Source organism: Anomaloglossus baeobatrachus, chromosome 12, assembly GCF_048569485.1.
Source record: "Anomaloglossus baeobatrachus isolate aAnoBae1 chromosome 12, aAnoBae1.hap1, whole genome shotgun sequence".
NCBI classification, from domain to species: domain Eukaryota; kingdom Metazoa; phylum Chordata; class Amphibia; order Anura; family Aromobatidae; genus Anomaloglossus; species Anomaloglossus baeobatrachus.
The window spans coordinates 62,617,746-62,632,004 of NC_134364.1; the positions used below are offsets into that span (position 1 = coordinate 62,617,746).

General features: G+C 41.0%; 1 long non-coding RNA gene across 1 annotated transcript in view; it reads left to right on the forward strand.

The window, feature by feature from the left end:
- The first annotated feature begins 5,887 nt into the window (after positions 1 to 5,887).
- Positions 5,888 to 14,259, forward strand: part of LOC142258023 (uncharacterized) — a 59,423-nt gene continuing 51,051 nt past the window's right edge. Inside the window, exon 1 of the long non-coding RNA XR_012727698.1 lies at positions 5,888 to 6,045. This is a non-coding gene — a long non-coding RNA (uncharacterized LOC142258023). The remainder of the gene's footprint in view (positions 6,046 to 14,259) is intronic.

Genomic DNA, 14,259 nt, shown 5'->3' on the forward strand with positions numbered 1-14,259 from the left:
ACAGAATACATATACAAGTTTCAATAGACAGACTAGTACAGAGAGAAGCCCTTGCGGGCTTACATTCTATAGGATTTTGGGGAGGAGACAGTAGGTGGGGTGTAGGTTGGGCGGCAGCTCCGCACGGTGGTGGTGAGGCGGCAGCTCCGCACGGTGGTGGTGAGGCGGCAGCTCCGCACGGTGATGGGGCAGTGGGGTCATTGAAGACTATAGGCATTTCTGAACAGATGGGTTTTTAGGTTCCGTTTGAAGTTTGCAAGTGTAGTAGATAGTCTGACGTGTTGAGGCAGCGAATTCCAGGAGACGGGATGCTCAGGAGAAGTCTTGGAGTCGGTTGCGGGAGGAGCGAATGAGAGAGGAGGAGAGTAGGAGACCTTGGGAGTACCGGAGATTACGTTTTGGAGGGTAGCGAGAGATTAGTTCAGAGATACACGGAGGAGACAGATTATGGATGGGTTTGTAGGTCAGTGTTAGTAGTTTGAATTGGATACGATGGAAGATTGGGAGCCAGCGGAGGGACATGCAGAGAGGAGAAGTGGGGTGGTATTGAGGAGGCTGGAGGCGCTTCTGACTGCAACCAATCAGAGACGCCAGACTGGCCGGTGGGCGGGAGAAGCAGTGCATATGGATTAGCGATAATGAGCGGCCCTGGAAGAAGAATGAGTCATCGTGGGAGCAGTTACGGCTGCGCCGGAGACTTGGTAAGTATGAAGCGCTTACTTTATTTTTATTTTCTTTATTTTTCCTTTATTTTATTTTCTTATTTCCCAAGTACCGGACCTGGATCATTAGCTTGGAGGTCCTTGAGAAATCTGGGCCCAAGTCTGGCACTTAGATACATTTGAAACTGCACGGATTCGGACTTTTACAGTACGGGTTCGCCCATCACTACTCTTGACCTCCTTAGGGTTAAAAACAGAGGTTACAATGATCCGTTCCTGAACCTTACACCATTGATTTTCAAGAATAATATATTTATATAATAATTTTTGCCAGAGCTGTATATATATATGTGACCACTGCAAAATTTTCAGTTTTTCTGATTCTTCTCTTTATAGGTATATTTTTGAGTAAAATGTAAATTGTTCTTTTATTCTATAAACTACTGACAACGTCTCCAAATTTCCAAGTGCTAAATTATGTATTTATTTTCTGAAAATGAGAAATGGTCAAAATAACAAAACAGTGCACAGTGCTTTCACACCTCAAATAATGCAAAGAAAACAAGTGATCAGTGATGTATTGTTGATTCCTCCTTTTGGCCTTGAACAAGGGGACTTGAGCCCTGGAATGCATAGACCTATGAAGTGATGAAATGAAAGAAAATTATTAATAATCAACAATCTCTTCATTAACCTCGCTTTTCCTCTCCAGCACCGATCAATGACGTGACAGATGTGCTCAAGGGGAATCAAGTCCGGAGACGTTGCTGTCATGGAGCAGTTTTTGGCAACGCAGGCTGCTCACAGAAACACAAGCAACATGCAGTCTGGCATTATTGTGTTGAGAAACCACTCCTGGGACACTTAGGAGAAATGGCTGTCATGGTCATCTCCCTGTTTTTAGAGACAAGTTACAGCTTTAGGACTGGAGCCTCTCATCATTTAAATTGTTTCGTTTCTCTTGGAGCTGAAACAGTTAATGTCAGTTTTGCTTCTAGCAGCTTCCCAGCAGTGCAGGTCTGCTGCAACTGCTCTGTAGCCACACACCTTTGTGTTTTAGTAGCAGGGTTTCCCATTAATCTTTGCTGATTATACAAATCCATTTGAGTTCTGGCCGCCTTGGTGGAAGGAGCTGCTGTGGCTTTGTCCTGAAATCTTCTCCATTTTGGTTGTAAATCCCGTTTGTCTCACCTACCCTCTTGTTGTATTAGTGCAGCAGTGGGCCTAGTGAGCCCTACCTTCCCACTCCCTAGCCAGGACTATTGAAGGGTCGTTTCAGGGCTTCAGGTTCTTGCTTGACGACAGGTGTGGAGCCTGTATAGGGTCTGGCTACTAGTGTAGGGTGCAGCAGCAGGTAAACGTAGGAGGTGTCCCATCTACCCTCTCACTAGCGCCAGGGCCTACCATTGTTATTGTATTCCTGGTGTCCCCCTTGTTTATGATGTTGTTTGTGGTGTTTTTGTTGTGTGTTCATACATCTGTTGGTCAAAACACGCTCGGCAGATGTAAGGCTAGTTTCACACTACGTCTTTTTAACATCCGCTGAAAACGTTTTTTTAGCGGAAGTACGGATCCTGCTTTTACAGCAAATAACGTATGCAAACGCATATGTTATTTTGCAGGATCCTGCACTGGATGTTTAGGGGCGGGCATTGGAGTCATGTGATCGGGAGTGAGGGGAGCTAGACTGGGAGGAGGCTTCTGACAGCTGCAGACGCTGGTAACCAAGGTAAACATCGGCCTTGGATACCCGATATTTATCTTGGTTACGAGTGTCTGCAGCTGCTAGGAGCCGGGCTGCCTGCACGCGTAACCAACGTAAACATCGGGTAACTAAGAGAAGTGGTTACGCGATATTTACCTTGGTTACGAGTGTCCGCAGCTCTCAGGTGGGAGAGAGAGGGAGGGGAGGAAGGGGGAAAGACAGAGATAGAGAGAGAGAGAGGGTGAGGGAGGGAGTAGAGAGATAGACAGATCACTGGAGACTGGTTCTGGGCATGCTCAGTACTTTCTGGGCATGCTCAGTACAAAAGCAGGATCCTGTCTATCAGCACGCCAGCGTTCACCTGCGTTTGCGTGCGTTATAGTCAGGATCCAGCAATTTGCAGTATTTGGACGGAGCTCAAAAACGCTACAAGTAGCGTTTTTGAAACATGTTAAAAAACTGCAAGTCACTGGATCCTCACTATAACGCAGGCAAACGCAGGTGAACGGATGTTAACGCGAGTCCATTGCAAATGCATTGAAATGAAAACGCATTTGCACTGGATCCGCTTGTCCGCTAAAATAACGTTAAGGACGGATGTTAAAAAGACGTAGTGTGAAACCAGCCTAAACGGTACAATGGCCGCACAACTGATTCCATGACCAAATCAATGCAACTCTGAGCTATTAGTTCACCTGGAATGAATACTGGAGGGGTCCGGCTACCGGACATTATGCCAAGTCACCTGGGATAAAGACGTTTCCTTGTGAAGGCCTCTTCCTGGTATTGCCCAAGACCAATCTTTGGCTGTCGTGTCCAAAACACATGCGGTTCTCATCCTTGAAAAGTAAAGACCTCTATTCAATCTGCATTGCAGTCTTGCTGTGTAGCTTTTGATGAGGTCAATATAACACCTGTAGCTGAATGTCTGGCTCATAGCCAAATGGCAGGCAAACGCCTTCTGATGGTGAGGGTTGGCATAATGTCCATTAAGAGGTCCACTCCATTCTTCATTCAAAGCAGTGTAGCAGCTTTGATTTGGTCTTGGAACCAGTGATATGTCCAATTCTCCAAGTGTCCCAGTAACCGTTTCAGTACAAGACGTCTTCAGGCCACATGTTGCTCGTGTTACTGTAAGCAGCCTCTGTGGCCTAAATGTGCTCGTGGCTGCAGTGTCTCCGGACTTGTCTCCCATCGATCACATCATGGATGTCGTTGGTCTGCGATTACACAGGAGCTGCCAGCAGAGGATCTTGATGATTTGCCCAAGTGCATTCAGTGCTGAAACATTCCTCAGACGACCATTAATAACCTCAGTGATAGCAGCAAATACTGCACATGACTCCTAGTCCATAGTGAATAAATCCAGATGTTTAGTTCTGTAAATGTTTCCATTTTTTCATCATTTGCAGACCATTCTCATATATATCCATCCTTTAATTTTCAACACTCCACGGCTTCTTGGTGTTGCAAGTTCAGTGTCGAGGAGTGTATCTCCTTGAGTCCAGAAATGATTTTTGGAAGATAAATTAAATGTGGGAATAACTCCATTTTTTCACATTTGTCCCCATGTCAACACATAAGAAAAAAAGAAAAAGAAAAATCATTAGATTTCAAGGAGAAATACATTTCTTCTGTTCTCTGCATCATTGTGGGGAATTAATGCCTCCTGGTGATGCAGCCATCTAAGAAGAAAGGCATGAAGCTTCTCGGGAGCAGAGTTAAAAGCGCAGATACGTTACTAACTACGTGTTAATTGAATCCATGGAGCAGAGAAAAAACATGGGTGAAAAAAACATGAAAAATTATTTTTCATGATAATTAACATGTCAACGTTATCCTATGAATGTTTGTATGTCTTTCCTAAAAGGCTCCATAACGCCTTTTATGCTTTATGCCCCATATCTCTTTCACTTTCAGATGCTTTTGCGTGCCTTGATGCTTCCATGTAAAATTTTTTTTGTACAACTCTGCAGCGATACATCCAACCACTCTTTGTCCTGTGTGTGTGAATATGTGTGTATATATGTATGTATGTGTATCATTATATATATATATATATATATATATATATATATATATGATATGATATATATATATACATACATATATAATGATCGTCCTGATATGTATCCTTTACCTATAGGACCTATTAATCCCTCTTTTCTAGCTACAGACATTTCTGACCTGAACATGCTTGTTAGGGGCAACAGGATAAAATATTTTTTTTTATTTTTTTTTTTATCTTTTTAAAGTAATATCTTTTTTATTGTGGTTGAAAAAAAAAAAGGAAAAATACATTTTAATTTTTTTTATCTTTTTAAGGCAATATTGTCCCTTTTTCCCTTTTTATTTTGGTTGTGAAAAATACATTTTATGAACAACAATGATTTATCTTTTTTGTTTTTTTTTATAAAAAAAAAAAAAAAAAAAAAGAGGGAAAATATATTTTAGGGTCAAAAAAAAATTTTTTTTTTAGCTTTTCAAAGCAATATTGTACCTTTTTTTTATTTTAGAAAAAGAGGTTTCCAGCGCCAGGAATAGATTAAAAATCCTTTTTTATTGAAAATAAGGTAATAAAAATCCAGCAGATACCATAATAGATGTCAGAAAGATGGCAGAACAACGCGTTTCGACGCTTCAGGTCAGTCATGTTCTGAGAACATGACTAAGACTTGAAGCGTCGAAACGCGTTGTTCTGCCATCTTTATGACATCTATTATGGTATCTGCTGGATTTTTATTACCTTATTTTCAATAAAAAAGGATTTTTAATCTATTCCTGGCGCTGGAAACCTCTTTTTCTATTTTCAATTGGATGGCTGCCGAGCCTCATTCCTTGCGCAGGATCCCTGATTGCAGCCAGCAGGTCAGTCCTTGGTGAGCTGGACTCTCCCTTATCTTCTTTTTTTTATTTTGGTTGTAAAATACATTTTAAGGGAAGTTTATTTTATTTTTTTTAATCTTTTTTAACGCAATATTGTCTCTTTTTATTATTAAATACATTTTAGGAGCAAAAAAAATGATTTTATTAATTTTTTATTTTATTTTTTTAACACTTTTTTTAAGCTATATTGTCTCTTTATTGTAGTTTGTTTGTTTGGTTTTTTTTTTTTAAAAAAAGGGAAAATACATTTTTGCTCATGTGTAAAAGTAATTTTTAATGATGTAAAAATAAGTTCTAAATCTAAGATTGTGCTTTGTTCTGTGAAGGTTACTTTGAGGTCAAGACACCTAAACAATGCAAAGTTTTTAATAAAACCCAATTGCAAAAGTGATTTTTCAGCCCCAAATACATGCATGTAAGTAGAAAAAATGTTGTCAGCCTCTTTATATAATACAATATAGCTGGTGACGGCATTGTACAAGCCTTACTGAAGGCAATAGAAATGGCACGGTATCTAAACTGTAAGGTTTACGTGTTCCCCTGACAATTATTCATAGCAGCTCCAATTGTTTGAGTTCTGGATTGTGGTAATGAAATAACAAAGATGGACTCCAGCAAGAGAAGAAAACTGCTATATCATTGCCCAAGGTGATGGCCGGATTCAGCGGGACAAGGATTGATCATCCTCTGCAAAATCTAGCAAGCAGCTAAGTCTATTATGTATCCGCTTGCACACCAGGTGGCCATATTTCTTCTGTACCGGTGTCTAATTTTGTCAGATCAATTTACAAGGTAAGGCAGCAAAGATAAAAAATGTAAAAACAAAATTGTTAAAATGTCCCCTAAGTATCTGTAATGAATTATGGTGCCAAATGTAATTATTGGAATCTGTAATTTAGGTTTTTTCCACCTAATCTGAGAGCAGCATGATGTAGAGACAGAAATCCTGATTCCAGTGATGTGTTACTTACTGAGCTGCTTCCTGAGGTTTTTGATAATCTCCTGCTGATAAAACTGTGATTTTTATCACTAGAGGAGTAGTAAAGCTGCTGGCATGTAGTTCTTCATATTAATGAGCTTGGTATAACCCCGCCACCAACCATTGATTGGCAGCTTTCTGCGTACACTGTGCAAAGGCAGAAAGCTTCCAATTAGCGGTGTGTGTGTGTGTGTTTATACACTGTGTGCAGAATTATTAAGCAAGTTGTATTTTAGAGGATTTTTTTTATTATTAATCAACAACTATGTTCTCAATCAACCCAAAAGACTCATAAATATCAAAGCTTAATATTTTTGGAAGTTGGAGTGTTTTTTTTTAGATTTGGTTATTTTAGGAGGATATCGGTTTGTGCAGGTAACTATTACAGTGCATAATTATTAGGCAACTTAATAAAAAACAAATATATTCCCATCTCACTTGTTTATTTTCACCAGGTAAACCAATATAACTGCACAAAATTTAGAAATATTTCTGACATGCAAAAACAAAACCCCAAAATATTAGTGACCAATATAGCCACCTTTCTTTATAATGATACTCAGCAGCCGAACATCCATAGATTGTCAGCTGCTTGATCTGTTTACGATCAACATTGCGTGCAGCAGCCACCACAGCCTCCAGACACTTCCAAGAAGTGTACTGTTTTCCCTCCCTGTAGATCTTACATATTATGAGGGACCACAGGTTCTCTATGGGGTTCAGATCAGGTGAACAAGGGGGCCATGTCATTATTTTTTTATGTTTTAGACCTTTACTGGCCAGCCACACTGTGGAGTAGTTGGATGCATGTGACGGAGCATTGTCCTGCATGAAAATCATATTTTCCTTGAACGATACCGACTTCTTCCTGTACCACAGCTTGAAGAAGTTGTCTTCCAGAAACTGGCAGTAGGTCTGGGAGTTGAGCTTCAGTTCATCTTTGATGATACCAGCCCATACCAGTACCCCACCTCCACCTTGCTGGCGTCTGAGTCGGAGTGGAGCTCTCTGCCCTTTACTGATCCAGCCTCTGGCCCATCCATCTGGCCCATCAAGAGTCACTCTCATTTCATCAGTCCATAAAACCTTTGAAAAATCAGTCAAGATATTTCTTGGCCCAGTCTTGACGTTTTATCTTATGTTTCTTGTTCAGAGGTGGTGGTTTTTCAGCCTTCCTTACCTTGGCCATGTCCCTGAGTATGGCACACCTTGTGCTTTTTGATACTCACTCCAGTAACGTTGCAGCTCTGAAATATGGCCAAACTGGTGGCAAATGGCATCTTGGCAGCTTCACGCTTGATTTTCCTCAATCCCTGGGCAGTTATTTTGCGCCTCTTTTGCCCAACACCCTTCTTGCGACCCTGTTGGCTATTTGCCATGAAACGCTTGATTGTTCAGTGATCATGCTTCAAAAGTTTGGCAATTTCAAGACTGCTGCATCCCTCTGCAAGACACCTCACAATTTTGGACTTTTCAGAGCCCGTCAAATCTCTCTTCTGACCCATTTTGCCAAAGGAAAGGAAGTTGCCTAATAATTAAGTACACCTTATATAGGGTGTTGATGTCATTACACCGCACCCCTCCTCATTACAGAGATGCACATCACCTGATTTACTTAATTGGTAGTTAGCTCTCAAGTCTATACAGCTTGAAGTAGGACAGCATGTATAAAAAGTATCATGTGATCAAAATACTCATTTGCCTAATAATTCTGCACACCGTGTAACGAGCTCAGCATTCAGAGAATTGGTGTCACGCTAGGTATGGGGAAATATTACACGTATGGCAACAGGTAAGGGAAACCCTGTGTCTAAGGAAGGGGGAGATGGTGACCTCTGACCAAACCTTCCGCAGGCCCTTGGCTTAACTGACTACTCTAGTTAGGTTCCACACCTATGTGCCAAGCAGGATACCTGACCCTGAACTAGGCCCTAGGTATGGAGCGGATGGGATGAGTGCAACCCCACTAAGCTCTAAAGAACATACAGGGAACACACACACAAGGGAAGGTATATGAACAACTTATCTCCAGGATGACTCTGGGAGATGTACAGCAACATACAACATTTCTTCAGATGAATGCAAGCCGACTGCTTGCATCCAAGGCGTGTATAGGAATATAACTATCACCAGCAAACACCAAGGGGAAATGTGGGTATTTAAAGACACAAGGGGAATTAATGGTGATTAACAGCTGAAATGTGAGGATATCCGCAGGGTCCTAAAGGAAAGGGATTAACCCCAAGCAGAGAAGATACATAGGATACCATTTACACCACAGCTAGAGGAATAGAAGCTTGGGGAGCAGTTTGTGTAGCCAAATGCTGCGACCTTCTACAGCCGGACACCATGGGATTGTCTGTCAACTGTGACACTGTCTTGCTAAATTCTACTAAAAAGGGGGCTGAAAGCCCGTACTTACGAAGCGCTCACTGATATCCTAATCAGGCACGAATACTAATATTCTTTATAGCAAGATACTATTTATTTTAATAGTACATGAATATAATTAATGGTACATAGGCATTTAGAACTATAGTCATAGAAACTTATACAATAACAGAAATATGCATCCACATTACCGTTTGTTGTAGCAATCCTTTCACATCGGAGGGAACTCGAGTTAATGATAAGGAATCAACATGGCATCTTGCATCACAGGAACAGTGCGTTTCCCTAACATTAAGCGAGTCCGGTGTATTTTTTATAGGAAAACTTTGTAGGTTGGGTTTAAATGGTCACCAGCATGTGACAGCTGAGTCATGTTCATGTAACTTGACCACAAGCTGCTGTGGGCACTGGCAGCTTCCTGCACATTTCCTGCACATCCTGCCAGTTGACAACTGGCCGACCACAGTTTGACCATAGTGTTAGTGAAATATTGCAATGAGCCGTAAATTTCATATGCAAGCTTCCTTAAACCTGTCTTTAAGCCAACCACAAGTTTCCGGTAAGTGGAACTGTAAATGTGACTTCCCCATTATCTTGAAACTGCTTCAAGACATGTATTCTTTGGTCATCATATTGGCCTTCCAAAGGACATCTCTTTGATACTGAATTATTGATAGGTCAAATAATATCTGGGATCACTCCTATCTTTTATGATTCTTATCTAATCACACATTCTTTCAGTCATATCACATTGGTATCACAATCGGTCCTTGATCCCAGGGATTATTTTCCATCATCAGCATTCCACTAGAAGAAGATCACTCGGAATATACCATACCATGACCAAGAAATGTCGCTTTTAATAGGACACTAACATTGACTTTGCCACAGATTTTGATTTCTTGGTTTGTTTGGATAAACGTTGAATCACAAATATAATCACTTTCACTACTTTTGTACAGTATATTAAAACTAAAAGCAATATTATCTGAAAAGCTCCCTTGAATATCATGTGTTTTGGCATTTGCTCGATATTCAAAGGAATCATTACACATTACATTTCCCGATATGTTACTACGAGTTTCACTAGTCCCATTTATGAACATATTGGCATAAGGCCATAACATATCATGAATTGTCCTTTCCACTAAGCTGGGTTTAAAAGCATCTACAGTATTTATAGCTGTCCCAAAACTTATTTTTATATTCTCCATAGGGATGAATCCCAGGTTAGTCAGTCCAGTCTTATATCTTAGTACCCAAATTCCTCCCTTAAAAGCCAGATATTGCAAATTGGTGACTGTTGCATTCAAATTGCCTTGCCACCATGGAAGATTGATCCATCCCACTATGGAAATGGGTACTGTAGTATTCTATAGACGAACACTTCAAGTGTCTTTATCAGCAAGATGATCAGAACAACTTTTCCACTTTAAGATTTCCTCCCTCGATACCGGGACATCCAGATAAGGGATACTGGTGGCTGTAACCGGAGAATGTGTACAGATACAGCAATCTGTGTGTTGAAAATGTGATGATGCATCAGAAATGTATTCGCCATAGGTTCCTCCTGATGTAGACTTGTCCATCCAACGACCAAAGAGGCAAACATCAAACACAGGAATTTCTCCATCTCCTCACTATCGAGCTCTTCCCAGTAACCGATACCATGGATTCCGCTTATTTACCACACCTTCTGGGGGTACCACGACAGTTTCCAATGTACTGGGGTCTAAACCTGCTGAATAAGGCGTCGCTCTTTCTGGTGTGCCCAAACAGCTGTACCTTGCCTTGTCAACTGTTGGACTGACTTGTCTGATAGCTGCTGCTTTATCTGCTTCTGAATTAAACAAACGTTCAAGTGAGTTAGTAGGGACATGAGCATCGACATGAAATACAGTGGTCTTGGTAGATTGAATAATCTCTTCAATGTCTTGCCACACTTCCCTGACCATCTCAAACACATTTTGCTGTTCCTCTCCCCAGTGGAACTCATATTTTTTCCTCGTTACTTTGTACAAAGGAGCCAACATTTGTCCCAAATGAGGGATATGTTGTCTCCAAAAATCAAACAATCCAATATAAGACTGAGTCTCCTGTTTGGATTTAGGGACCGGAAAATTAATAATTTTCTGTCTGGCATTGGGCAAGATCTCTCTGTGCCCCTTGTTCCACTGAATCCCTAGAAATGTTACCACCTGAGACGGTCCTTGAACCTTGGCATCATTGATTTCCCATCCTTTACTCCTCATATGAGCAACCAGTTTTGTCAATTGATCTTTCACACTTTGCTCATCTTGTCCTTGTATCATTATATCATTGATATAATGTGAGATCTGCATTTCCTTATGACAAGACATAACCCCAAAGGAGAATTTTCCTTCGGTTAGATTAAGAGTCATCCATTTTAGGATATCAATTCCCAAAATATATTCTGGTATAGGAACTACCAGTACCGTATACTCCTTGATAGGTAAATTACCTATCTTCAAAGCTACCTGTGTCTGAACCCCGATGATCACTTGACCACCTAGTCCAGCAATTTTTACTCGAGGTCCTTTTATTTTTTCTGGGTTTCCATGAATTAAAGTAGCCTCTGCCCCCGTGTCAATCAAAGCTGGGACTCTTTGAACATTTCCCCCTTTCCAATGTATGCTAAGATTGACGTAGGGACGTTCGTCCCTTTTTATCAATAGGGGGGCTTGGCTGGCTACCTATGGTAAATCACTTCCTTCTGAACTTTCATTTACACAGACTTCAGTCTGTGTATTAGCCCTTCCTTCCGTGACCTTTGTGGCCACGGCTGCAGCCAGTTCTTCCCATGGATAAACTGACTGAAAATCTTCCCAAGACACATTCTTTGGGGGGTTTTCCCCTTTTCCCTCTGATTTCTTTACCTTGGGGGTTTTTGAACCCCCTTCCACATTAGTAGTGGTCACTTTCTTTGTGGATAGAACTTTCTGTTTGTACAACGTCCATAATTCTCCTGTCTCCTTTCCATCAATCCTTTCCTTATTTATCCCGGCTTTAAGCAAAGCCTGGAACATGTCTTTGCGAGACACCCGTGGGGCCTTCCCTACTGATTTCTCTTTACAATCAGGATTGTTTGGCTTACTGTTACCAACATGGCCTCCAGGGGACGATTTATCCCACTGTCCCATATCCTGTAACTCCTTCATCCTCCCTAGAACTACACCGATTGATTCTCCAGTCAGCGCTACAGTTAAGGTTAAAATAACTGTTTTGTATGCTGGAGGACCATGTTTAACCAGCCTATTTCTTATGCTGGCTGTCAATGGGTACTGGAGATAATCATCATCCATTCCCAAAAGAGGAAGAGCATTCCTCATTGCTTCTTCCTTCAGCCTTTCCATACCATCTTTTAAGGTATACCAAGGTTTATCATTGATAGGAAAGTCTGCTTCTGATGGATATTTGTCCAGAAAAGCATGGGCTAAGATCATGATTAAGTTTTGAGTACCATGCTCATTATGATCAACAAAATAATTTTTTATTGATCTCTGAATTTCTGGGTCACGAGACATGGTGACAAATTTTGCCACGTCTCCGGCGTCAAAGTGCACTCCACCTCCTCCGAGATCGTGCATCCTGACCAACCAGGGAATTTCTCCTTCTCCTGGTTTTTGTCTAAACTGTGTTAAAATGCTATCAACTTCTCCCTGAGAGTAATCTTCAATGGTTACTCGATTTTTTTACATGAGGAATCGTTCTCTCATTTGTGATGGCATTACCATCTTCGTCATATTGCAGATTTCCCTGACCATCCCGGACATGTTCCCGGATGATCTCATTCTCTGTCCTCTCTAGGCGCCTCCTTACTGGATTAGCCTGAATCTTCCCTTTATGGTAATCCTCCTCATCAGATGATGAAGATGAATCCCACACATCCCCATCCCAAGTATCGGGATCCCAGTTTATAGAAGCTGAGGCGATACTTTTATGTACTTTGGTTTTATTTACTTTTCCTCTTCTTTTCTTGTACTTATTTTGAGCAATTTTTATGGCAGCTTTTTCTGCCACATTCTGATAATGTTCCAATTTATCCTTCAACACTCTGGTATTACATTCCATAACTGTTTTCAGGCCACCTAATTCTATCATCTTTTGTTCCATCTGGGAACTTTTATTCTGCCTCTTTAGATTACGCTCATGCATTACACTATATGCACTTGCCAAAATCCAGATGCGCCGTCCTAAAGACACTACATCACCTGCTTTCACAGGGACACTACCGAATACATTCACATCATTAGCTTCAGTACCCTTAAGCTTATCCTGCCATTGTTTGCGCCGTGCTAAAGACACTACATCACCTGCTTTCACAGGGACACTACCGAATACATTCACAACATCAGTAGCTTCACTACCCTTAAGCTTATCCTGCCATTGTTCTGCCAATCCACAAGACACTACATCACCTGTTTTTACAGGGGCACTACTGAGTACATTCACAACATCAGTAGCTTCACAACCCTTGAGCTTGTCCTGCCATTGTTCTGCCAATCCACAAGACACTACATCACCTATTTTCACAGGGGCACCACTGAGTACATTCACAACATCAGTAGCTTCACAACCCTTAAGCTTATTCTGCCATTGTTTGCGCCGTGCTAAAGACACTACATCACCTGCTTTCACAGGGGCACCACTGAGTACATTCACAACATCAGTAGGTACACAACCCTTAAGCTTATTCTGCCATTGTTCTGCCAATCCACAATTGACCAATTCATGTGCTATAAGATTGTAGGGAGCCTCAGTCCAGCATGGGATCTCCACAACAACCTCCTTAACATTATCCTTACATTTTCTGAACATTTTGACACTATGCAAAAAGATTGAAAAAATATATCTGGAATTTTGCCAAATATATGTTTTTAATTTCCAAATTACAAAAATTCGTTAATTACTTCTTATAGAAGTAATCCTGCCGACTACGCCAATTTATGTCTTGCTAAATTCTACTAAAAAGGGGGCTGAAAGCCCGTACTTACGAAGCGCTCACTGATATCCTAATCAGGCACGAATACTAATATTCTTTATAGCAAGATACTATTTATTTTAATAGTACATGAATATAATTAATGGTACATAGGCATTTAGAACTATAGTCATAGAAACTTATACAATAACAGAAATATGCATCAACATTACCGTTTGTTGTAGCAATCCTTTCACATCGGAGGGAACTCGAGTTAATGATAAGGAATCAACATGGCATCTTGCATCACAGCATCACAGGAACAGTGCGTACGTACACTTCAATGTCCTGGAAGGTTTCCCTAACATTAAGCGAGTCCGGTGTATTTTTTATAGGAAAACTTTGTAGGTTGGGTTTAAATGGTCACCAGCATGTGACAGCTGAGTCATGTTCATGTAACTTGACCACAAGCTGCTGTGGGCACTGGCAGCTTCCTGCACATTTCCTCCACATCCTGCCAGTTGACAACTGGCCGACCACAGTTTGACCATAGTGTTAGTGAAATATTGCAATGAGCCGTAAATTTCATATGCAAGCTTCCTTAAACCTGTCTTTAAGCCAACCACAAGTTTCCGGTAAGTGGAACTGTAAATGTGACTTCCCCATTATCTTGAAACTGCTTCAAGACATGTAT